Source organism: Sus scrofa, chromosome 7 (genome assembly GCF_054392235.1).
Source record: "Sus scrofa isolate SSC_HxYL_T2T_F1_AM1 chromosome 7, Sscrofa_HxYL_maternal_Yorkshire_Landrace_v2.0, whole genome shotgun sequence".
In the NCBI taxonomy this organism is placed as follows: Eukaryota; Metazoa; Chordata; class Mammalia; order Artiodactyla; family Suidae; genus Sus; species Sus scrofa.
In genome coordinates this window covers 112,094,938-112,122,560 of record NC_139389.1, presented here as the reverse complement: position 1 = coordinate 112,122,560, position 27,623 = coordinate 112,094,938, and the positions used below count along the sequence as shown (strand labels likewise).

The 27,623-nt window shown below is 42.7% G+C and overlaps 1 pseudogene; it reads left to right on the top strand.

The window, feature by feature from the left end:
- Positions 1-1,215: 1,215 nt before the first annotated feature.
- LOC100628164 (cyclin-dependent kinase 1-like) lies at positions 1,216-24,179 on the top strand (annotated as a pseudogene).
- The last annotated feature ends 3,444 nt before the right edge of the window (positions 24,180-27,623 follow it).

The window sequence follows — 27,623 nt, the reverse complement described above, 5'->3', positions numbered from 1 at the left end:
CTATCCCTGGTAGTATTTATTCTGCAAGCCTGCAGCACTCAGTGTCAGCTCCCAGCCCTCTGCTCCTTGCAGACACCCAGTACAGGGCCTCCCTGTAGGCCTCTTTCAAAGCCAGGTCTGTCTCCAGCCTTGCTCTCCCTGAGAAGGGGAACCATTTGCTGCAGGCCTAGGTAACTGAGTTACACTGAAGAGAAGTCTTGATTTAAATAGAAGCCATGGCTGGAGCTCCTATTTGTCCAATGGACCTACTAGATGCTCCTTCTCCCTGGCTCCCAGGTCACTGGCCTTCTTCTCTGGGTTTCCAGAACATCACAGCTTCCTCCTATCTCAGGGAATTTGTGTTCCCAGTCTCAGCAAAAGCAGCCCACTGTGTACAGGGAACACCTCCTCATCTTTCAGGTCATGAAGCCTTCCCTGGAACCCCAAACTATATCAAGGTCCTTTATGGGACCTGAGATGCCTTATAGCTACATGTCCCCTCCCCCTGCACCCTGTCCGGTGAGTTATTTGTCTGTTGATATTCACTGTTGTGCACCTACACCAAGCACATTGCCTAGAATCTTGTCAGTACTCAAATATTGGTGAATGAGTTAACAGGTGACTGAATGACTGAACGAATGCTCAGTCATGGGTTAACATCATGAAATGTGCAGAACCACCATAAAACTCCTCTAGGATGTAAGCACAGGGGTCCAGGATGGTGCCTGTCTTGTTTACCACTGTCCCCAGCACTGTGCCCAGTGTCTGGCCCATGGTACGTGCTCAGTGAACACCTGGTGATGGAGGTAAGAGAGTGAGAGCTTCTGTTACCAAGGAGTCTCTATTTAAGTGTTACCAGCCCAGTGAAGGGCTTTTCAGCAATACAGCAGCACAGTTCAAAACCTTTTTTTTTTTTACAACAAAGCTACAATAATCATAACAAAGCAAGTTGTAAAATTGGTATTTTAACTTAATTTTAACAGTTGGTAAGAAGGGAATCAAGTGATGAGTCATGATCTGCATGTGAATGTGTTTTTCCCAAGTAGTAAGTAAGCGATAGAGGAAGAGGGCTAGTGCCGGCCAGAATAGTCAAGGTATGAGTAGCCATGGGCCAGAGGTGTACTGGGCGGAGGCGGAGCTCCCTCGTTAATTTAGCCAACAAATCTTAAAAACACAAAAATACAGGGAAAGCTCCATGAGCAGTACCTGTCACAAGGGAGGGCTCAATCAGACCCGATGGCCATGCTTAGGTAGGAAGAAAGTGACAAGGACAACGTGGGCATCCTCCACGGTGGAGGAGCTAAGATCCCAGCTCTCCTGGAAATCTCATTCTAGTAGAAAGACAAGTCAATAAATTAAAGACAATTTCAGAAGAAGAGAAGCCCTATAAATAAAATGACTGCCAAGGTAGATTTTAGGCAGGGTGGTCAGGAAAGCCTCTGAGAGCAGGTGAGGAGAGAGTGGAGGCGAGAATGAGGCAGACATTGAATAACCTGGGCAGAAGGGGGTGGGGGGTGTTCCAGGACAAGGAACAAGCTAGGCTGCACATGCAAAGCACTGTCTAGTTGTAATAGCCAGATGGATTCCAGAATCACAGAAGACAGTACGGCTGGACCGGGAGGGAGCGTGACATAAAGACTGATCCACAACCTCTCACTCACAGTTCCTTTACAGACTGAATGTGCATGCCCCCAGCACTCCGCAGCCGGTTACCACAGTGGGGCTTCCCGTTTCCCAGGGCAGGACAAAAAGAGGAAAAGTTAGGTAAAATTACACGGCTTTCTTCAGTGCAGGGTTTATAAGAACATCGAACATGCTAGTGACTCAACATGGGGATGCAGTGTTTCCCATGCTCATTTGATAGGGAAGGAAGAGCCCCTCACAGAACTGGGCTCTGAGGAAGTCACTTCTAGAAGAGCTGCACTAGACACCAGAAGGACCCATTCCCCGGCCCTCTGGGGGTAGCTCACACTGCTTCATGGGCTACTGAACCAAATCTGATGCCCTCTGGAAGGGGTCAGACTTAGAAGGAAAGGGATAGAGGATGTCCTCAATAAATCTTGCTCCTCAGGCACAACCTGCCAGCATCCCTCTGACTCTGTATCTTTAAAGGCAGAGAACCTCTGCACTGAGAAAGAACCTCTGGTGTTCCAGACCTGGGCAAGGTAACGGCCTTGGGGCCTCAGTCCCTGCTCCCCACCTCTGCTTTGGCCCCTCCTTCCCTTGTGTACTTGCTTGGCTCCCTGGCCACTGAATTTTGCTTCCTCTTATATGTCCCACACTCACCTCTGTGGCTTTCCCAGTTTACACACTTCCTTGCTCCTGCTTCCATCAGACGTCCCTGGTAGCCACTATCCAGACCAAGCAGCCCTAACCTTGAGACACGGAATCAGCACATGTAGCTGCTCCCTGTTGGAGGCAGATGCTTGGTACTCAGACCTACCAATGGGATACCCACATCTGTTACAGAGACACCATCCAGCCTCCAGTGAGGTCCATTAGCAAAACCATGATTCCACTGCGCATAAAAATCAACAATTTCAGCTTAAATCCTAGCAAGTCTTGGTCAAGTTAGTGGCTGAACTATAAAATTCTGCTTTAGTGTCCAAGAAAACATTCACCACAACCAACAAGCATTGTACTTTAATTTTCATTTACAATCCTTTGCACTGTTAGAGTGAAATGGTAAGTTTATTTATTTACTTAGCTTTTTTTTTGGGGGGGGGCACATCCATGACATATGGAAGTTCCCAGGCTAGGGGTCAAATCACAGTTGCTATGTCAAATTGGCCTCCGCCACAGACACAACCTTGCAGGATCTAAGCCTACACCACAGCTCATGGCAATGCTGGAAACTTAACCCACTGTGTGAGGCCAGGGATCAAACTCGCATCCTCATGGATATTAGTCAAGTTCATTACCACTAACCCACCATGGGAACTCCTGAAGTGGTAAGTTTAAACAAACAAACAAACAAATCAGAGCACTTTTACTCCTGGGCAAGATGGAATAACAGGGCCTAGATTTACTCTCCCACCTTAGACAACCTGGGAAAACCAGACAAAACATAGGAACAGAAGTTTTCAGAGACTAGGTAACAGGCAACACAGGACTGTGATCACTGAGAAAAGAAAAAGCCAGATAAGCTCTTCTGTGGCACTAGCGCACTTGACTGCACAGAGGCAGTTTCTGACCACAACAAATGGAGGGGGCCCCAGACAGAGCCTGGCAGGCTGAGTTCAGGAGCCAGAAATCAAAGTTCAAGGACCCCACAGTGGCTATAATTTGTGGGGCAGAGTACCAGAGAGGAGATACTGCAGAAAGCTCTTACACCCCAAAATGCATAGCTGTGAGGAGGAACTACCTCCTCAGGGAAAGACCCCTGAGAAGGAGTAAGCAACATTATCCCCAAAGGTCCAGAAAGAGTTCACGTTCCAACCGACCAGAGTCCAAAAGGACACTTCAGGTCTCCAAGTATCAATGTCAGTTCTGACCAGTTGTCAACAGTCCTGCATGAGTTTATCCTCCTCCCTCCCCCGTGTACAGTCACCCGAGTAAATAGCCGTGGATGATCATCCTGATCCGGCCTCAATTTCTTTTGGTGATGCAGATCGAGGAGCATCCTTGTCGGCCGCCCCTAGAGATGCCATGTTCAATTATCCATCCCTCAACTCCACAGCTGAGGCCCCTCTGACTGCCCATGACCCTTCCGCCCCCTACGACAACTGTGTCCACCTGGCTTCGGAGGGGGGTGCGCCACCACCTGGGTTCTATTGCCTCAGGCTCCCTTCTTCCCCATTGTTCTTATCGAGCCCTGTTCTGAGTTGGCATCTCCTGCCACCAGCCCTTGGCCTCTAGAGGAGAGCCACCTCATTGAGGAGGGCATTCCTCCTTCCAGCAAATTCCTTACTGTTCCCATATACCCTCACAGTCTTCCAAGAACATCTTCCCTTGTGGGTTTCCTGGCTTTCATAGCATATCCACTCCACCATGCTCATTTCTCTCAACCTTTCAACCCTTCCTCCCACTGAGCACCAGGAAATCCAGGCATCTCAGTGTGTGCCAACACTTTCCCCAAGCTGCTAGGACCCATCCCAGCAGTGTACCCCCAGACAGAGGACTTGCTCCCAAATCAATAAACTCTCCCCAACCAACTCTATGTTCCACCCCAACTTGAGCAATCATCTCAAAACCCAGCCCAAGCATGCTCTGGGAAAATTCTCTCTCTTTCTTATCAGGCGCAGTTTGTCCCTGGCCAGGTGTTGTGACCGTATCCTAATTTTTGGCCTGGTAGCCGGGAGGGGAGGTGCAGCATTCTGGGGGAGCCACATACTGTCTTGCAGAGATCTTTGTGTTATCTTCAAGGAGAGGGGAGCACTAGCCCTTAACAGGGAGGAAAAGATCATTCCTGCAGGCTTAGAGGGTATGGGAGAATCTGATGAGTCAAGATTTTAAGGTCTATCAACCAGAAGTCCCCAAACCATGTGTCACAGTCCCATTCTTCCCTAACCTGGGCCCTGACCTTGGCTAGACTAGACCTAAGCACTTTCTTATGTTGAACTCACCTCTTCTTTCCTTCAACTCACCTCTTCTTTCTAATGATTAAGTCTTGAGACTCAGCTTTTGCTTCTCTCTCCTTCTACTGGTAATGAGAATTTCTTTATATGCTATAGGAAGTCCTCTGGCCTTCACACTTAGCTTTATAGTTGTGATTAATCACTCTCAAACCTTTAATATCTCCTTCCAAAGCATTATTTGTCTTAGCAACATCTACTCAATTTCACTGCCCTCATCGCACTATTTAACCCATATTTCTCAAATGCTGATATTGCACGAGCTAATCCATTCTTTTCCACTGATAGAAGCCCCAAATCACCACAAATTAAAGCTTGTACTGCCCCACCTACCGTGGGTAACGTGGTCCTCATTGCCAGCCAGGCAATAGTGATCCAGCTCCCAAGTCCCATCCTAGCATCCTTTGGTCACAGGTCAAGTTCATTATGGAGGTCTCTAGGAATCAATAACACCCATGGAGGGGAAGGGAATAAAGCATGTGACCCTCCACTGACCCTCAGGGGAGTTTTAAAGCTGAGATAACACTTAGGGGTTACCCTGAATTGGGAGGAAGGGGTCTAGAGCTTGATACACTGGCTTCCATCAGTCATTGGATATAAGCACCCACCCCCCAAAGTGGAAGTGACCTTGAGCTAAGTAGCTCTTTGTAATTAAGGCCATCCTGGGAGGGCAGACAGCTCAGGGCTCTTAGCCACAGCACTCCCAGCAGATGGGAAATCAGCCCTTCATTGCTAAGAGAAGATCTGATGGTGCATCCAGGGTCCACCACCCTCCTAAATCAATACCTGCACTAAGTCCTTGCTTCAAGCTTTGCTCTCCGGGAAACAAACAAAAAACAACAGGGACCAACTGGGATGTTTGGTTCACTCATAAAGGAGGAGAGATTCCTACAGCTCACCAAATTGTTATTTAGGAAAAGAAGGAATGCTTCTCTTTGAGAAGGGGCAGGGGGGATCTTCCTGGTCTCTGGAAATAACTAAGTGAAGCCTTAGGGATTTTCCTATTTCTTTTCCAGGAAAGTTCTTTATTTCACCCAGCCTGGATCTACTATTCAAGGAAGGCTTTCTTTTTTTTTTTTTTTTTTGTCTTTTTTTTGCTATTTCTTTGGGCCGCTCCCACGGCATATGGAGGTTCCCAGGCTAGGGGTCGAATCGGAGCTGTAGCCACCGGCCTACACCAGAGCCACAGCAACGCGGGATCTGAGCCACGTCTGCAACCTACACTACAGCTCACGGCAACGCCGGATCGTTAACCCACTGAGCAAGGGCAGGGACCGAACCCGCAACCTCATGGTTCCTAGTCGGATTCGTTAACCACTGCGCCACGACGGGAACTCCTTTTTTTTTTTTTTTTTTTAATTTTTTTTTTTTAATTTTTTTTTTTTTTTTGTCAAGGAAGGCTTTCTGAGGCCCCAAACTCTGAACATCATCAATCTCCATGAATGAAATTCTGGGCATTCAGGAGCTGAATTGCCAAGGTCTAATGGGAAGCTTTGTACTTACTATGAGAACAGCGCAAGGCTGGGCTGAGCGTTCAGGCCCTGACAGAGGTCTAGGCTTGGAAAGGAGCCACGTTCAGGAGGACAAGTTCAACCCAGCCATGCCTCATATTTCTCCTCTTTCTCCTCTTCCCTCTTTCCAGGGCACAACCCATCTTGAGGCAACACAAAAGCATGGGAGAAATTTTAGAGCTTAAAACAGCTGGTAGAAACTGGGAGAGGATTGGTTACATTGCAAGTCTAAGGTAGGCCGAGGAGGAAATCAGGCTGATGTGATATGATAAATGATCTAGGGGGCAGGAGGAGGCACGTTCTCCGGGCTGGCCTCATTTATACCATCATTCTAGCCAGAGCCCTCCTCCACCGGGTTGACTGCTGCATCAGCCCCACACAGCAACCTCAGACACAGCCTCCAGCCACCGTAGGTCAGCGTCTACGTGGGCCCAGCCTCTCCTCTCCTCCCTAGCGTGGACTCCAGTCTGCCCTCCTTCACTAAGGACATTCCCTCCTTATTAAAGAACAGAAAGTTTGGATGAGTGAGGTGTAGTATAAAAATCATTGCCATTGGCATCCGACTGACAAAGGTTCAAGCTCTGCTCTACCACTTACCACTCTTGGCTCTCAGGCAACTTCTTCTGCATGCCTTGCTTTTCTCATCTGCAAATTGTGACTACTGCTTCCTAACTTACAAGGGGGCTGCGAGGATTAAATGAAATGATATGTTTGAACCTTGGCCAAGGTGCTTAATAACACCAACTTCATGCCCCTCTCACCATTCAGCTGATTTTGATTGCCCTAAACTGTGCTAAGAGTTACTGAGATATAACACATGACATTTATCAAAGAATTTACAATCTTTAAGCTTCAGAAAGGCAGGGACCATGTCTATTTTATTCACCAATATATACCCAGATAATACGCCCAGCCTCTAGCACAATGCCCAGCACATGGAGATATTCAGAAACATTTGTAGATTGAATAATGAATGAACTGTGTAAATCTGGATCTTAATATCTCAAGACCCTAAAAGAGCATCTAAGTCCAGGGATGGCAAATCATTTTCATGTTGCCCACCCCAACTGATATGTAGTCAAGACCAACAGCACTGTATTGAGAAAGATTCTGAGGCCACAACTGTCTCAGCCGGAGAATGGTGCCATCAGTTGGCAGTATCTGCCAAAAGAATGAAAAGGGATCAAGCATCACTCGTGCCTATATTTACCCTTTTTGGTGCAAACTAACATGTCATTTTACAGAAGAGGGGATGGGAGCTCAAAGACCACACAACCAGTTAATGGCAGACTTGAACATAACCCCCAAACATTCAGCTCTGGATGTGAGCAGCAAAGGCTTGACATGGGGGATACTGGCAGCAAGTCAGGAACAAAGGGCCAGAGAGACTCCAAGCAGTCTTTCCTTCCAGCCACTGTCCCAGGATAAACATTTCTTCTCAACCCCCATTAGCAGTGGTACAAGCATAATTCAGAAGAAATGCTGATGGATAGTAGAGACTGAGAAATTTCAATTAGGCCCAGAGACCAAACTCCTCGTTAATTCCCCCTTAACTAAATCATTTCCCTTTAGGCCACTTCAGTTCTGCATCCACCTCCCCCCACTTCATTTTTGGTAACTGTCCACCCCTCCCTCTGCCCCATCCTCTCAGGTTCCTGAGTTGCAGCCCTCACTTAAGACAGATTTGTCTCATCTCTCTCAAGACTACTGCTTGAAAGAAGCAGTAAGAAGAGTAATTAGCAAATTCAGCATTCTGGTAACCCTTCTACAGGGAAGGATAATCATTTGTTAGCTTAAGTAAATCCCCACGCCTTGATTAGCTGTCTGAGTTTGAGGAAGAAATGAGAATGGGCTCACTCACTGTGCCTGGGGCTCTGCAAGAGACTTGAGAGGAAAACAAGAGTCAAAATAAATTTGTTTCACTTAAAACTGAAGACGCCTCTCAAGGAAGGGGAGCCTAATGTCCCACTCCCTAGGTGTGAGCTGTACATAGTGACTTCCTTCCAAAGAATACAGTATAAAAGGGGCAAATATAATAATAACTTTGGATTGGAGAAACCTGACAAATGCCATCTTAGCCAGGTGGCCAAGGTCAGCCTCATCACATTGGAGCCATGTGAGAAGAAGGGCACCTCACCTCTGCAGTCTTCCTTCCTGACCCCAGTCGAACCATGAGAAACGCATCAGGCAGACCCCAACTGAGGGACAGTCTACAACATGCCTGCCAGTCTACCTCAAAACGCAAGCCATCAAAAACAAGGAAAGTCTGAGAAATCATCACAGCCGAGAGGAACTTAAGTGTAACGTGATATTCTGAGCAGGATCCAGGGCAAGAAAAATAACATTAAGTAAAAACTAAGGAAATTCAAATAAAGTATGGACCTTAGCTAATGATAAGCTACCAATGTTGGTTCATCAATTGTGATAAATGGACGATAGTGAAACAAAATGTTAATACTAGGGGCAACTGGGTGAGGAGTATACAGGAATTCTCTGTATTATCTTCACAACTTTCTATACACCTAAAATTATCCTAAAAGAAAACTTTTTTTCATTACCAGCAAAGGCCTTAAGGGTCACCTCTAAAACAGCCCAGGCAGGTGGCTCTGGTAGCCCTTCTGGTAACAGGACTTGTCCACATTCTCCCTCCTTCTGAAATGACTTCTGATTGAGCAGCCAAGTGGACTCTTCTCTTCCATTCTATTTTTCTGAGTTCTGCCCTCAGAAGCCCACAGAGAAAGTCTGGAGTCTAGACTCTCTTCTCCAACACAGCCCTCAAAGGTTTCAGAGTTATGCTTTATCAAACCGAAAGAGATCTACAAACATCTTCCAGTCCAAAACCTTCATTTTTTTAAAATAAAATTTCATGGCCTCACCTGCAGCCTACAGAAGCTCCTGGGCCAAGGACTGAATCTGAGCCACAGCTGCAACCTATGCCACAGCTGCAGGAATCCTAGATCCTTTAATCCACTGTGCTGGACAGGAGATCAAACCCACACCTCTGCAGCAACCCAGGCCACTAGAGTCAGATTTTCAGCCCACTGTGCCATGGCAGGAACCCCCCAGACCTTCATTTTTGAGACAAGAAATCTCAAACTCAGGGGCAGGAAACTCAGTCACATACACACTGAAATCCGGGTTTGCTCACTCAAGTCCAAAGCCTTTTTTTAACAGCACCCTGCTCTTAAGAAGGTCAAGGAGATCCTATTGTGGCGCAGTGGGTTAAGAATCCAATTGCAGTGGCTCTAGTCACTGTGGAGATGTGGGTTTGATCCTGGGCTGCATGTGTTAAAGTCTGGTGTTGCCACAGCTTCGGCCTAGGTTGCAGCTCTGGCTCAGATTCAATCCCTCGCCTAGGAACTTCCAAACACTGAGAGTGCAGCCATTAAAAAAAATTTTTTTTTAATTTTTTTTTTAAAGAAGGTTCACATGTATCCCTGAATACACGGTCATTTCCTTCACCATCATCATAATTTGAGACATCCACATGCTACAGTACCCTCCCACGAAGACCCTCACCAGCTTTTGAATTCTTCCCCTGCCCTCTCCAGAGTCCTTTCCAGAAGGAGTCAGGGTTAGAGATGTTAAAGAAACCAATATCCCCTCTTCCTAACAGCTAACGTCCCAAATTGAATAGAATGCTCCAGCTGAGAACTAACCAATATTACAGTGCGGCAGAGAACTGCAGATAGATGAGCACACCTTCCTCAAGCAAGCTTCTGCTATACCTGGCTAACTGTCACATGGATAAAGCATGAATCTTCATGAAGCCTTTAGACAACCGAAACATCAAGTTGCCATCACTCTACAGCTCCAATTCACCTTCTTCCTATCTCTTCTAAAAAGCTTTTACACACTGGGGAGAGATAAGAGAAAGAGCCAGTGAGAACTTAGCATTCATTAAGACTATACAAGGTGCATGATATATATTACATACATGACCCATTAATTCACTCACTCAGCATTTACTGAGGCCATAAAGTGCCAGGAATTAGGGAAAGAACTGTGAATATAAAGATCACAAGATACCATCTAGGCCCGCAATGATTTCAGTCTAGAAGGAAAGACGTTCATATCAACAACAAGATGCATAAACATATGACAACGATGAAAGTATCAGATTAGGATTATTTGCCTATACATAACTATATTTTCCAAATGAGGAAGCTGAAGCTTCAAAAAGTCAAGTACCTTACCCAAAAAAATGAGTTAGCGAAGGAGGCAGAGATTTGATTCTAGGTGACATAGCTCTGAAGTCCATACTTTCCCAAACTAAGCTGTTGATAAGTGTTCTATAAAATGTGTCCCATGGTCAATTAAGCTTGAGAATATAGAGTGCCACTTCTTCCTCTTGGAAATTCAAAACGCCCATATGAATAATAAAGGCGCTAAAAAAAAATCTCGAAATAAAATTTCTGTTTAACCCATGAGTGTCCTAGATATGTGACCACAGAAGTATTTCTTCTGAACTTTTTTTTCAGAGAATATTTTATTAATATAGAAAATTAATCTTATAGGGACCATACTTTGGAAAACTCACCTCCATATCCTGCCGTCATCCCTACGGTAAACAAATGGAGCTATCATGCCCCTACAAAAAGGAAAAAGGCTTAACCTAGACTTGATAGATCAGAAATGTGCAAAGCCAAAAATAGCCCTTTGGAAAATTATAGAACCCATGGGGCTTAACAGAAGATCTTTTAGCCTAAATGACATGAAAGTAAAGATAAATATTAGGCCAAGACCTCTGTATTCATCTCCAAATTCTACCTGTTGCCCAAACAGCCTTCCACAGTTCCCTAGGTAACTCTGAGATCTTGACTTGCAGGAGGCCAGTAGAAGTATGAAGTTATGATGCCAAAGATGAGGTAATGAGAGGAGAGAGAAACCTGTAACACATGATAGGAGAGAGACGGGCAGAGGTGGAGAAAAGTAAATTCCTTGCAGAGAAGGAGAGAAATAAATGTTACCCTATAATGGCAGCTTTGGCTTCTAGGCACTGCTCCGGATTATGAAATGCTACTGATAGAGTGATACTTATTTCCTCTTTCATATCAATCCCCCTACATTAGAATTTCTTTAAAAAAAAAAAATAGCACTGTTGGCATTTGGGGCCTCCCAGTCTCGGGTGGGGAAGAGAACTGCCCTGGGCATTGTAAGATGTAGAAGAGCCTTCCTGGCCTCTACCCAGCGCCAGAACTATATGCCAGTAGCACCTTTCCCTAGTTTTAAGAACCAAAAACCTCTCTAGACACTGCCAAATGTCCCCTGGGGGGCAAAATCACCCCCAGTTTGAATCACTGCCCTAAATGTTCTCAGGTGTCCATCACCATTCCATATTGCCATAAACTCCAAATAAATGATTACCCTGCAAAACAAAGACATAACCTGTCCTGAATATCACTAACTGGGCCTCAAGCTGCTTTCCAACAGAGCCCCACTACTTACTGCCAGCTTGCGTGACTTCTATTCATTCCGGGGGCCCATCTCAAATCTCACCATCTCCTTCCATGAAGTCTTCTGCCAACCTGAGTCAGCTGTGACCTACCCCTTCCTGCTCTATTCTACCATTCATGGTATAGTATCATACAGTAGTGGCACATGATTGACTTTAATTGAAGATCTATGCGGATTTGATCTTGTACTGTCCTGAAATTCATTATGCATGGGCAAACACTGATTGAGCATGTAGGATGTGTCAGATACTGTGCTGCTGCCATTGGACATAAGGGGCATGAAGATATGATCTTCACCTTTAAAAAGAGTACAGTGTCCTAGAGAAGGCAAACTCAGGCTTATAGTCTTGCAACAGCTGCTTGCCTCATCTCCCCTGTGGGTATTCTCGAGGGTAAAGGCAAAAGTCCAATCCTTCTTTATGTGCTGAGCACAGAGTGGGTGCTCAAGAAATTGCAACGAACTTGAATCAGCAAGGAATGAGAGCTTCTATGAGAACTCATCTCCACCAAGGCAACTGTCATGCTTCTAGGACTCCACTGGGCTACTTCTTTTATGAAGTGATGGTAAAAGTAAATGGTGGTTGTCCTTATTCGGAAAAACCAAAAGCTAGCGACCCTACATAAACTACCTTGCCTTTTAAAAAAAAAAAAAAAACTTTGGATCCATGAACTCCAAACATCTGTAACCCACTGCTTGAATAGTGAAACTACAATAAAGGAAAGAGGGAAGGGGACAAGAAATATGTTTCAACAATCAGGAAGTAACGAAGACTTTGCATAAATAACTATCGACAACAAATAGGCTAGGGAATACTTGAAGATGTGAACATGTACAAAATTAGTAAATCTAAAGAGTCTGCATTACTGAGTCTTGGGGCGTGGGGTGGTAAGTGTGGAATATCCTAAGGTGCTAACACTTTTGAAAAGTAATGAAAAACAGAGGAACAGGAGTGTGGGAAGACAGGTGGGGGTTTTCATTTTCCCAAGCCAGAAAAAGCAAGAGCCCTAAATGGCCAGGGTTTAGGAAGGCTAGCGTTAGCATTTTGAAGAAACAATGGAAGAGAATTTAAACAACAAAGATGAATAGAGGTCACCTGGACCATCAGTAATAGAGACGAGCCGCAGCTACCAGTTTGCGTCAGGAGGCAGAATCCACTGGGTCAACACTCAGAAATGCTCAGTAAATACCAGCAGGAGTTGTTAGTATTATTACTGACACATTGAGTTCCCTGACCATGCAGCCTTTTTCTTTCCTCTCCTTTGACTTAAACTAGTATCAGATGTGGCATTTGCATTCAAGCCTTGAAAAGAACCAAGCTGATGGCTAGGAAAGTTTCCCAAAAATTCTGTCTTTGTCATTCACCCAAGAAAACTGAGAGTAACCAGAAATAGGGGAACACCATTTAGGGCAGCAAAGGGAGCTCAGGGCAGTGCATTTTCAAAATCCAGAGTCTATACAGTTCTAAACCCACATCAGGACACGCTCCACCCAGCCTCCCCTTCTAGCAAACTGCTGCCTACCCCACCCCATTATATATAGTTGTCTACATTTTCCTATTCACTCTTACCAACCATCAAAAACTGAGGAATCTGGGCTATATACCAGTGGAAGTCTTGCCCAGTATAGCAGGGGGCCTAGGAGCCAACATCCCTGTTCGGGAGGTGAAGTAGCAGTGATCTCTATCTGGCGGGCCAAGAAGCTGGGAAAGACAAGGGCCATCCCCACAGCTAGTGCTGGTCAACCTCAGGAAAAGGTGTTAAAGTGGAGCCGAGGAACCTCAAAGAAAAGACAGCATCTCCTCAGCCAAGTCTGAACTCTGCCAAAGAGGCCCTTGATGTAGTTACTTTCAGGTCACAGCGCTGGTCCACCCAACCCTGGGAAATCTGAGGCCTCATGGGAGAGCCCCAGTCATGAGCCTTGGAAAGACCACAGACCTCAAGGCCAGCCCAGGCCATGGGGTGGATCCAGCCCCAGAATGGAAGAGATGGGCTCCACTTATGTGTATACAGGGCCCAAGGACTTGAAAATGAAAGGAATGAGTCTGTCTTCTAAAGTCTGAGCAAAGATATGCAAATCCAGACTGGCAATATTAACATATCTATCCATGGAATGTGTCTTTTTTTTTTTTTTTTTTTTTTTTGCTTTTTAGGGCTGCACCTAGGGCATATGGAAGGTCCCAGGCTGGGAATCAAGTCAGAGCTGCAGCTACCAGCCTACACCACAGCCACAGAAACAGCAACTCTGGATCCAAGCTGCATCTGCAATCTACACCACAGCTCATGGCAAGGCTGGACCCTTAACCCATTGAGCAAATGAGGCCAGGGGTCAAACCCACATCATCATAGATGCTAGCTGGATTCATAACCCCCTGAGCCACAACAGGAACTGCTAAAGGAGAATTTCTTAAAGAGGCTGTTTATCAAATTATTCCAACTCCCCAATAGGTGGTAAAATCGACAAGTGGATTACCTACAGTTTTTTAAAAATGAAATAGCGTATAGCAGAAAATATAAGAATGCATCATATGTAATAATGTTAAGAATTGTTCATTGTTTTCATCAACTGTGTGTGTTCATGTATGTATGAGTACTTGTCTCAATTTAAAATGTATCTCTTGGGGTTCCCATCATGGCTCAGTGGTTAACAAATCCAACTAGGAACCATGAGGTTGAAGGTTCAATCCTTGGCCTTACTCAGTGGGTTAAGGATCTGGCTTGCCATGAGCTGTGGTGTAGGTCACAGACATGGCTCGGATCCTGCATTGCTGTGGCTCTGGCATGGGTCAGCGGCTACAACTCCGATTAGACCCCAGCCTGGGAACCTCCATATGTCACAGGTGTGGCCCCAGAAAAGACAAAATAAATAAATAAATAAAATAAAATAAAATGCATCTCTATTTTATATATATATATATATATATATATTTTTTTTTTTTTTTGCTTTTTTTTTTAGGGCCACACCCGCAGCATATGGAAGTGCCCAGTCTAGGTGTCAAATCGGAGCTACAGCTGCCGGCCTATGCCACAGCCACAGTAACACCAGATCCGAGCCATGTCTGCAACCTACACCAGGCTCATGGCAACGCCAGATCCTTAACCCACTGAGCGAAGCCAGGGTTCACCCATATCCTCATGGATCCTAGTCAGGATGGTTAACCCCTGAGCCACAAAGGGAACTCCCTAAAATGTATCTCTTTAGTCACAACTTAAAATGTATCTACTGTTATTCAAAATGATAAAAACTTTTTTAGTAGACTCTAAGAAAGTTTTAGTCAATCTAATCACTCATTCATTTATTTATTTACTCAAAAATATGCATTGAGCAACTACTATGTGCCAGGCCTCCACTGGGCACTGAGAACACAAATAGTCACAACAGCACAATTCTTGTTATATATTTGACGAGGCTGTGAGATAGGTTCCATTATTATTAACATCTTGTCCAGATGAGTAACTTGCCCAATGTCACACAGCTAGTAAGTGACAGAGCTGGAATTTGAACCATGCAGTCTAGATGCAGAATCTCTGCTCTTATCCACAAAGCAATAGTACCCAAGGACTTGCCCTATTGCTCCCAACAGTATCTTTGTTGCAGCAAAGAATTGTATTAACCCGAGGCCACTACAGATTAGATCTGTGTCACTAACTCCCCTGGTCTGAACTGTCATGCTAGCTAGTCAAAAGGAGCCTTATACTTTGGCATTCTGAGAAGTCTGTCATAAGAGACAGAATGCACTGCCCAGAGTACCCATTCCCCTTGGCATTTCTTGCCACACAAATGAATGGATTGGTGTTCTCTCAGTACACATTATGTACATTCATGTTGATGAGCTTCATGGGCTGACAGAGCAGTATTTGGAGATGTAAGCCTGAGGGTCAGTCTAGGCCACAGAGATTTCAATAAGGAAATGCCCTTAAATAGCTATGTGCCTGCCCTTGGCTAAGTTACCTTTCTGTGCCTCAGTTCCTCAACTATGAAACAGGGATGATAACAACACTACCTCCTAAAACTGTTGTCAGGATTTAATGAAGCAGTAAACGGAAGGTGTTTAGCAAATGCCTAGTACATAGGAAGTACTCATTCAGTGCTTGCTAACTATTATTGTTTTACTGAGCACTTTCTAGTATCAAATTTATCAACCAATGGAAGAGATAATGTGTAAGAAGGTCATGCCTGTAGAAAGCTGGGCCGGGCTAGAGGAGTTCAGGGGAGAGGTACTTAACAGGCAGGTTTCAGAGAAAAGACATTATCTTGAGACGAGTGAGTGCTCAGGTTGAGCCAATAGGTGAAGTATGAAGGAAAAGCCATTCCATCCAGACAGAGCGAACACTTGGCAGAGACACAGAGGACCCTCATGTGCCAAGTATATACAAATAAATAAAAATATCTAATCAAAATTTTCCCCTGATGCAGGCATGCCCACGTGCAATATCATCAAAAGTCTCCAGCAAAAATTCCCGAAGGACAGGTTTTTCCAAAGTTGTTTCAGGTGTTGAAATATATACGCAACACGCATTTTATAGATACTCACTTTTAGGCAAGTAAAATACTCAGCCCTAAAAGAAACTTAAAGGAAAAAGCACCAGTCCCTAAATATAGTAGAAACAGGAATCTCTCTCACAAGGCTGGACATGCTGGAGAGAAGTGGGCTTCCAAACCTGGGACCTTGTTAGAAATGCAGATTCTGGGCCTCACCCAGACCTACTGAATCAGAAATTCTGGAGGTGGGGCTCAGCCCTCTGGGATTGAAAACCACTGCTTTAGAGAAAATTTCCAATAAGGAAACAAAGATAAAAGTAACAACAGTTTAGGTAACAGCTCATGTGAAGAGCTCTGTTCACTGTGCCCAGAGCCAGGTACAACTTAATACAGCAGCTTAAATGCTCAGGCTCTGACAGAGCTGCAGCATAGGTTACAACCACAGCCTGGATCTGATCCCTGGCCCAGGGAACTCCATATGCCACAGGGGGGCCAAAAAAGAAAAGAAAAAGAAAAAAAAAAAACAAAACAAAAACAGCTCAGGCTCCAAAACTCATTGCCCTCGGTTTTAACCCTAGTTTTGGTCCTCGATGGCTGCTCCTTCCTTTAACCCCTGCATCCTCATCTTCAAAATAAAGAAAACAATTCCTCCCTTTTAAGACTGTTCTCAGGACTCAGTAAGATGGTCCCTACAAGGCATTGCACAGAGCAGCTCATGAAGTGAGAGCCAGGATGCCAGAAGGGAACTCAAGCAAACCCACCCCCTCCAAGAGTGAGAACATCTCTATGAACTCTGACAGCTTTGGAACAAGCAGTCTTCAAGTTGGAAGACATGCTCTTGAGGATACAAGTGGATGTGGTTTGGAGGCACGGAGAGATTGATGAGGATCAATTTCCAAATTCTCAGTTTTCCTGCTGACACCCCTAAAATCAATCTGCCTGCAGTTGGGACATCCAGCAAGTTCTCCTTCCCTTCCTTCTCTATCCTCTCTTTCACAGTAGCCTTCCTCCCACTTGCCAAAAGCAAGGCATGATGCTCACTCATCCCCAGTCTTTCTCTGATGTATCCTGGAGTGCAAATTTCCAGGACTCCAAACAGGGAAGTAAATAGAAATACTGAGGTTGTAAATGTCTCTGATGAGTGGGTAACAAATCCATTTACAAGTGAACAACTCAAATGACTGGTTATAAGTCCTTTTCCTAGTCAGGTGTTTTCCACATAATCGAAGGAGAATCTAATTGTGCTGTCAGCTGATAGATCATTAAAAATAATTTTTGATGATAGATTCCTATGTGATTTTTAATATGTGACTTGTAAGTAGTTCAAATAATTCAAATATAACAATATTCCTTACATTTCCACTTACTTATGTGAATATTTTTAGCACTTTCACCTTTTTTAAATTGAGATATAACATTACACTAGTTTCCTGCCCCGCTGCCAACAGGGCGAAGCTCCTGTCCTCTGCGCGTCAGGATGTGCCCCTCCGGGGTCCTGTGCTCCAGCTCCTTCACTGTCCTCCAGAGCACTCATGGCCAGGAGGTGACAGCGGCCAGCACTCCAGTTTCCCCTGTGGTTCTCTGAACACAGTGTTTATGCCCAGGTTGTACACATTTTGGAAGGCAGGCCCCCCCGCCCTCGGCTCCGACTGCCCCCTCTTGCTGTGGGCTGGGGGGCGTGCGGTTTGTGGTCTTTCCCCTCCGGCCTCTGGGGCAGCGAGGCCCCGCTGCACCTCCACCCACGTCAGCAGGGCCTCCCTGTCGGCCAGCACACTCCCCTGGCGGGTGTGCCAGCCCGGCCTCCCCTCATGGACTGCCCGGGAAAGGCCGTTCCCTTTGTTGTTACCGCTTCTGCTCAGACTTTGCAAAAAATATACCTATAAATATATAATTATCAATCACCCCTGTCCTTGAGAAAGTCTTAAATGAATAGAGAATTTATCCCACTGCAATATTTGATTGTACGGAGGTGCACTGTTTCATCAACAGAAGCAGCAGAAAGGCTGTGTGTAAGTTTTGGGTACTGTGTACCACCTCTGTTGTTCTTCTAAAGCCAAGTATTCATGTACTTAAACCATATTCTATTTAATTGTGTCTGATTTTAAAATATGTATATATATATGAATTATATTTAAAAAAAAACATTACACTAGTTTCAGGTGTATAAGGTAACGATTGATTATTTGTACATATTGCAAAATGATGACCACAATAAATCTAGTTAGCATCTGTCAGTGCTTATGTCTTAATAAACAAAAAAATAGGCTTGCAATTGATGCCAAACTGTTTCAATCAAGCAATATTTGTCCAAAAATACATGATACGAGTTTTTAAAATCCCATCTATCTCACAGCAGATGCATCTCCAATGAATTTCACTTCTGTGTTTAATAATTCCATATCAAAATGTATAACATACTTATGCTGCTCTTCTCAGTTACACAGTATAATAATTTTAATGATAATTCAATCCAGAAGACATGTTTTAATACTTAAAGCCTTTTAGTCACATGGAGTGTTTTAAAATGCTCTTTCAATTTATAGGTATGTTTTTGTTGCAGAGAAGTATGATACAAAAATAAATTAAAAAAACTTTCAATATATAAATATATACTGAAGTATGATACAAAAATAAAAAACTTTCAATATATAAATATATATAATATAAAAATATATTACATTAGGATTAAATTCTGTGGGGAAAGTGGAATGAAAATATAAGTTCAAGGAGAAAAAGAAACAATGTAAAATTTTCTGGCTACTACAGAAAAGCTTATTTGTGTATTTTTAAACAGAAAGTAGTAGTATCAAATCATTATGGAATTAAGATTGGGAACATTAAAAAGAGCAGTGTAAAGGTTTGTTTTTTTCAATTTTTTACTATAGTTGACTTACACTATTCCATCAATTTCTGCTGTACAGCAAAGTGGCCCAGTCATACATATGTATACATTCTTTTTCTCATATTATCTTTATCATGTTCCAGCACAAGTGATTGGACAGAGTTCTCTGTGCTTATACTTATACAGCAGGGCCCCATTGTCTATCCATTCTAAATGGAAGAGTTTGCATCTATTCACTCTGAACTCCCAGTCCATCCCACTGTCAGTATTAACTATCTGCCAAAATTTACAGCCTTTGAAATTTTATATGTAAAGTTATAATGAAAAATGGCAGATACCAAGTTAAATATATGCATGGCAGTACATTGTCTCTCAAACTCTTTTCAAGGGATGTGCAAGGAAAAAAATGTGACAATGTCTGCTCTGGAAAATCTCCTCCTCGTTCTCCTCATTCTTCAATAGGTGAACATATTAAACAGAAGTGACACTCTCGGTGTTCTATTGGATGCTAAGAAGCATTCCAGGAGTTCCCGTCGTGGCGCAGTGGTTAACGAATCCGACTAGGAACCATGAGGTTGCGGGTTCGGTCCCTGCCCTTGCTCAGTGGGTTAACGATCCGGCGTTGCCGTGAGCTGTGGTGTAGGTTGCAGACGCGGCTCGGATCCCGCGTTGCTGTGGCTCTGGCGTAGGCCGGTGGCTACAGCTCCGATTCAACCCCTAGCCTGGGAACCTCCATATGCCGCGGGAGCGGCCCAAGAAATAGCAACAACAACAACAACAACAAAAGACAAAAGACAAAAAAAAAAAAAAAGAAGCATTCCAGAGAAGTAAACATCACTGTCTCTCTTTTCAATGACTCACCACCGAGTGTATCCAACCATAGAAAAAAATGATGTAAAGCAATTGAGGTGCGTGGCACACACTGGTCTTGCCCGTGAGGTGCTCATACTCTCTGGTGTCCTTTGCTAAGCAAATCCAGACTGTGTTTATTTAGGACAGCAATATGAGAGGTAAATACTCATTTTTTCAGCCTCCCTTCCCATTAGGAGTGACCATTTGATGAAATTATAACTGGTGAGATTTAAGTAAAGACCTGACGGCTTCTGGGAAAGCTTTTGCTTTCCTAGTAAAACTGTACAGATGAGGCTAGCTCTGCCTGTCTTTTCGTCTTCCTAAATTGAATGCTGATGTGATGCCTGGAGCCACAACATTTATGTCAAAACTATGAGGCAAAAAGCATGAGAACAAAAGGCAGCATACTAAGAATGGCAATACGGACATATGGAAAGATCCTGGGTTCCTGATAGCATAGGTTAGCTGTGAACTAATGCCAACAAGGGCCTACCTTCAGATCTCTCCCATATTAAATACGTTTAGACATTTCAATTGCTATAAACCAGGGCTAGTTGGATGTCCCAGTCACAAGCTACTCTAAAACTCAGTGACATTAAAATAAGTCATTTTATTAAGCTCACAGATTCTGTGGGTCAGGAATCCACGACCTGGAATGGTTTATCTCTACTCCATGATGTCTAGGGCCTCCACTGAGAAGACTCAAACAGATGAGTGACTCAAACACCCAGGAACTAGAAAAACTGGACCTGGAGAATCCACTTCCAAGAAAACTTCTTCACTCACGTGTCTGGTACCCAGGCTGGAATGACCAAAGCCTGGATTCAGATGGGACAGTTGACCAAGTGCCTACACATGTGCCCTCTTCATATGGCTTAGGCTTTTCACAGCACAATCGCTGGAGACCTAGGAGACCTAGGTGGAAGGTGAATGTCTTTTTATGACGCAGCCTTGTATAGGAAACACAGTGTCATTTCTCAGTACTCAGTTGGTAGAAACAGTCATCAGATTCAAGGAGAGGAGACACAGACACAAGCTCTCAATGGGAGGCATCTCAAAGAACTTGAAACCATTTTTTTAAACCACCACAGTGGTTGAGGTTTTTTTCCATGCAACTTAAGACGTGCCTAATTGATACAAAGGATGATATATGATAACATAAAGTAGATGTGAAGCTGAACAGGACAAGTAGGCTACTGAATGCAAAGAGAAAGAGATATTGAGAGATGTCATCAAGAAAGACTTCATCATAAATAAACACTGATAAACACCAACTGAGGGCCCAGAAGTGCACAGCCCAGAATAAAATGCCAAGAGGACTGCAAAAATACTGCAAGATTCCATATCTATCCCCATGCTAGACATGAGCTCAAATCTCAATCTTCTATTGTCAACTAACATAACTTTGGAAAATCCTAGCTGAGCCTCAGCTTGTGTATCAGCAAAAAGGAAAACATACACCAGGGAGAGAATAGCGTGACAAGGACCTAGAATGGTGCATGATACTTAGTAAGTGTCCAATAAATGCTGTGCGTGTCACCATAAAAAAAGAAGGAAAAAAGAGACTTGATAAGATTTTCTGAAGTCCATGCTGATGTCCAGCCTTTTCCCTGAAAAGCCCATCCCTACAGTTGCTGCCAATTTGGAAATATCTATACCATTTTTCACAAGAGGCCATCCATTCCAATCTGAGATAAGTTTTCTAAATATTAGATCTGAATTGATTTATTTTATCCCTAAATGCATTGGGCCACAATCTTCCTGAATGGATCAAGTCAGACCTTTTATTTTTAGCAGCTGGCTCATTCAGTCCATTTCCTTACTATAAATACCTGAGTGCACTTGTTTCAAAGTAGAACTCTTTTGTCATCTGATTGTCCCAGTCTAGATTAAAGGGGGATCAAGGAGAATGAAAAATGACACAGAGGATAATAAAGAAAGAGAGACTGCATTGCTCTACTCTGCTCACCAGCTATTTTCACAGACTCTAAGATCCACAGCCTACTGGATGCAGGAGAAAGCTGAGAGGTTCTAACCCTTCTCAGCGTGTTAACTTTGAGAAGTTGGCAGCTGTTTGGGACTTGATTGAACAACCCAGACTCTTTTCTATCATTTCATCCACTGAAAGTGTCCTTTTCAGAATCCCACGTCTCAGTCTCCCTACTCATAACATGTGGACACTGACCCCACCTCCAAGGCAGTACAAGAGGGGAAGTTTCTCCCGGTCTTAAGTGAAAATAAATTATCATAATATCTCATATCCACCTCTAGGGAGTCTCCAAGAAGGGAGACAAACAACAAATACTGGTCAAACCCCTACTGAGCTCAAAGCACTAAGAGGAAATAGGCCAGAGTCAGATGAAAAAGTAGGTCTGCTGGGGAGCTGTATGGAGCACCAGTACATAAGGAAAAGTATGAAAACATCACTGGGTGCTGGTGTGTCACTGAAACCTTAAGGAGATGAAGGGAAAAAAATGCAGTGTCAAAACACTTCTCAGGAAAGTAGAATGTGTGCCATAAGAAAACTGTAAAATGATCCTAAAGATGTGATGAAGACCCATAAAGGTCATGCTTTCAATAGTGAATAATTGTCATTTTAGCATTGGCAGTATCTCAATATTCTCCCTATTGTGAGGTTTCTACCAGCAGTCCTCCTTCTCCATTTTTCTACTCACTATTCCAGTTTTCGGCTTTTCTTAAAGTTGAACAAATATTTTGATTGGACAAATATGTTGATTCAAAGGGACAGGAGATTATCACCAGTCTACTGAGATTCCCACATACCTCCATTTGGACACTTCCCCCAAGGACCCCAGGAGGTTACAAAAACCCACTTATCTGGGTTTCAAGCATCAAAACCACTGTGATTCTAACACCAGCCAATGGCGAGCAGTCTCTTGGCCTCTCTCAGTCAAAATGCAGATATACCTCAAATAATAGAAAAGTATCTATCAAACATTTTCAAAAATGATTCAAACATGATGACCAAATGGGCTTTATCTCAGGAATACAAGGCTGGCTTAACATACAAATACCTATCAATGTAATTCATCATATTAACAAAACCAAAAGAAAAAAAAACATATAACTATCTCAATGGATTCAGAAAGATTAGGAAATGGTTCATAATAAAAGCTTTCATGCTCTTGGAAGTTGAGGGAAAGTGATCCAGATATTATAGCTGCACCACTGCCTCCACAACCCCCCTCAAACACCTCCAACCCTGTCCTCCACCATCACAGAATAATAATCTGGGATCTAATAACATTCCTACTCAGTAATTGTAGGTGACTGTACCAAAATAGAGGAAGGTGGAGAAGTTATCTATGGTCTTTATGTATAAGGGTAGATGCAGAATTATAGGTCCAAGAGTAGCCATGAAGAAAATCAGACGAGAAAGTAAAGAAGCGTTCTTAGTAATGCAATTTGAGAAATTTATCTTTTAGAAGAATTTGTCATTCAAACATAGTCACTCCTCAAGATGTGGTTATGTATGAATCCAGATTGTACTTCATCTTTGAATTCCTTGGATCTCAAAAATACTTGGATTCTATCCCTCCTGGTCTATTCATGGATTCCTCACTTATTAAGAGTTATCTGTACAAAACCCTTCCAAGGGATTGTGTTCTGTCACTTCAGAAGAGCTCTTCACAGAGACTTAAAACCTCAAAATCTATGGGTCACAAAAGAATAATTACAGTGGTTGATTTTGGATTTGCCACAGCCTCTGGAATACCTATTAGAGTACACATACACGAGGTAGTAACACTCTGGTATAGATCTCCAGAAGTATTGCTGCGGTCATCTCACCACCCGGCTCCAGTTAATATCTGGAGTAGAAACACCATATCTGCAGTATTAACAACCAGGAAGCCACTGTTCCATGGAGATTCAGAAGTCGATCAACTCTTCAAAATATTCAGGGCTCTGGGAACTCCCAATAATGAAGTGTGGCTAGAAGCGGCATCTTTACAGCACTCAAGAATACATTTCCCAAGTGGCAAACAGGAGACTTAGCATCCCATGTCAAAAACTTGGTTGAAAATGGCAGAAGTTCCCGCTGTGGCTCAGCAGTAACGAACCTGACTAGTATCCCTGAGGATGCAAGTTCCATCCCTGGTCTCACTCAGAGGGTTAAGGATCTGGCATTACCACAAGCCATGGTGTAGGTTGCAGATACAGCTCAGATCCCTTGTTGCTGTGGTATAGGCTGGCAGCTGTAGCTCTGATTCGACCCCTGGCCCAGAAACTTCCATAGGCAACAGGTGCAGCCCTAAAAAGGAAGGGAAGGGAAGGGAGAAAAAAGGAAGGAAGGAAGGAAGGAGGGAAGGAAGGAAGGAAGAAAATGGCTTAGGTTTACTTTCCAAAACATTAGTTTATAACCCTGCCAAACAAACTGCTGGCAAAATAACACTGAGCTGTCCATATTTTAAAGGTTTAGACAATCAGATTAAGAAGATATTGGGGAGTTCCCTGGTGGTCTAGTTAGGACACAGTGCTTTCACTGCTGTGGCCCCGGTTCAGTCCTTGGTCTGGGAACTGAGATCCTACATTAAGCTGCTGAATGGCATGGCAAAAAAAAAAAAAAAAAAAAAAAGATTTAGGATTCTAACAAAAAGTTTCCACATATTGTATCAAGAACAGACAGTTCTATTTTTGCTGTTAACTCTATTTTTATCTCATGTATTTTTCTTTTCTTTGTTGTAAAGCCTAAGCTGTACTTCATCCTCTAATTACAAGTACAACTTTAAGTGTAAATATTGTTCTATATGAATTTAAGTGTAATTCTGTGTACATATGTAATCTCACTGTAACAACTATTTGTTACTATAATAAAACTATAAATCTAGTGTTGATAACAAAAAAATGAGAAAAAAATATGTTTAAACCCAACAAATTAAGAACAGAAGAAAGCTTCCTCAGCCTGGTAAAAGAAATCTCTGAAAAACCTACAGCTAACATCATACTTATGGTAAGTGACTGAATGGCTTTCCCCTTAAGATCAAGCACAAGACATGAATATCTGCTCTCACCATTTTACTCAACATTATACTAAAAGTCCTATCAGGTTAATAAGGCAGTAGAATAAATAAAAAACATTCAGGTTTGAACAGAAGCAAAACTGTCTTGGTCACGTATGACAAGACTGCTGATGTAGAAAATCCTAAGTTATCTGCAAAACAGCTGATTTTTAGCAAGGACACAGGATACAAAGTCTGTATAAAAAACAGAATTTCTAAATGCTAGAAACAAAGAATTAGAAATGAAATAAAATAGATACTATTAACTGTTTTAAAATATTGCATTAGTTCTCAATTGTCACATAGAGAATTACCAAGTTAGCAGCTTGAAACGGCAAACATTTATTATTTCACAGTTTCTAAGAGTCTGGAATCTGGGAGAAGATTCCCCAGGTGGTCCAGCTCAGTCTCTCAGGAGGTTGCAGTCAAGATGCAGGCCAGGGCTGCTGCCATCGGAAGGCTTGAATGGGTCTGGAGAAATCTCCTTCCAAGATCACTGGTTCACGACTTGCTGTGGAGGCCTCAGTTTCTCATTTATGATGGTATCTGTCCTTCACCATGTTAAACCCTCCAACAGAGCAGTTCCCATATTTTCCAGAGCAAGTAATCCAAGTGAGAGCAAGGAAGAAGCCATGACGCCTTTCACTACCTGCTCTCAGAAGTGGCATTCCATCACTTTGCCATATCCTATTGGTCACACAGGCATGGTACAATGTATGTGTGTGCCGTGGGGGTGGGGGCATGAATACCAGGAGAGAAGGACCACCGGGGGGCCAACCTGGAGGTTAGCAACCACAAATAACATTCATGACAGCATCAAAAGATATAAAACATTTGTGGACAAATTTAACAAAATATATGCTAAACCTTCACACTGAAATAGACAAAATAATTACTGAAACAATTAAAGAAGATCTAGATAAATGCAGATATATCCCATGTTTATGGATCATAAGACATAATATTATTAAGATATTAATATTTCCCAAAATACTGGGATTAATTACAATGCCATCAGGTTTTTTTAATAGAAATTTGATGAACTGATAATAAAATTTGTATGTAAATGTTAAGGATTTAAAATAGCCAAAACAACTTTGTAAAAGAAGAACAAAGTTGGAGGACTTAGACTACCTCCTACACTACATCCCAAAATAGTGTGGGAACTACACTATTTTAAGATTTATCATAAAGCTACAATAATAGAGACAGTGTGCTATTAACATAGGTTAGACATATAGATCAGTGGAACAGAATAAAGAGTCCAGAAATAGACCCACTCATATATGGTCAATTAATTTTTGACAAAAATGCCAAAGTAATCCAATGGGAAAGAATGTTCAACAAATGTTGCTAGGACAATTGAATATCTCAAGAAGAAAATAAACTTTGAACACTGCCACAGCCAATATAATACTCAACGGAGAAAAGCTGAAAGCCTTCCCACTAAAATCTGGAACAAGACAAGGATGCCCATTCTTACCACTTTTATTCAATGTAATAATTGGAAGTCCTAGCCACAGCAATCAGACCAACAAAAGAAATAAAATGTATCCAAATTGGAAGAGAAGTAAAATTTCTCACTATATGCAGATGACATGATACTATATATAGAAAACCCTAAGGACTCCACACAAAAACTATTTGAACTGAATAATGAATTCAGTAAAGTATCAGGATATAAGATTAACATTCAGAAATAGGTTGCATTTCTGTATACTAACAATTAAATATTAGAAAAGGAATAAAAAAAATACCATTTAAAATCGCACTCCCAAAAATTAAATACCTAAGAATAAACCTGACCAAGGAGGTAAAAGAGTTAGATGCTGAGAAATATAAAACACTAATCAAGGAAATTAAAGATGATCCAAAGAAATGGAACAATATCCCATGCTCCTGGATTGGAAGAACAAATATTGTTAAAATGGCCCTACTACCTACCCAAAGCAATCTACAGATTTAATGTGATCCCTATCAAATTACCCATGACATTTTTCAAAGAACTAGAACAAATAATCTAAAAATGTATATGGAAACATAAAAGACCTAAAGAAATCCCAAGGAAAAAAAAAACAAGCAGGAGGCATAATTCTCCCAGACTTCAGACAATATTACAAAGCTACAGTAATTCAAGACAGTGTGGTAATGGTACAAAAACAGACATACAGGCCAATGGAACCAGAACAGAGAGCCCAGAAACACTTACGATCAATTAATTTTTGACAAAGGAGGCCAGACTATAAAATGGGAAGTTCTGGACATGGCTCAGTGGTAATGAACCCGATTAGGATCCATGAGAATGCAGGGTTTGATCCCTGGCCTCACTCAATGGGTTAAGGATCTAGTGTTGCTGTGAGCTGTGGTGTAGACATGCTGTGGCTGTGGCATGGGCCTGCAGCTGCAGCTCTGATTTGGCCCCTAGCCTGGGAACTTCCAAATGCCACAGCTATGGCCATTAAAAAAAAATAAATAAAATACGTATATATATGTATTATGTGTATATATATATAATGGAAAAAGGACAGTCTTTTCAGCAAGTGCTGCTGGAAACACTGGCTAGCTGCATGTAAATCAATGAAAGTAGAACACACCTTCATGCTCTGCATGAAAATAAACTCAAAGTAGCTTAAAGATAAGACAAGACACCATAAAACTCCTAGAAAAGAACATAGGCAAAACATTCTATGACATCAACCCTACAAATGTTTTCTTAGGTCAGTCTCCAAAGCATTAGAAATAAAACCAAAAATAAACAAATGAGACCTAATCAAACTTACAAGTTTTGCACAGTAAAAGAAACCATAAAAAAAAAAAAAAGATAACCTATGGAATGGGAGAAAATAGCTGCAAATGATGCAACCGACAATGGTTTAATCTCCAAAATATACAAACAACACATACAACG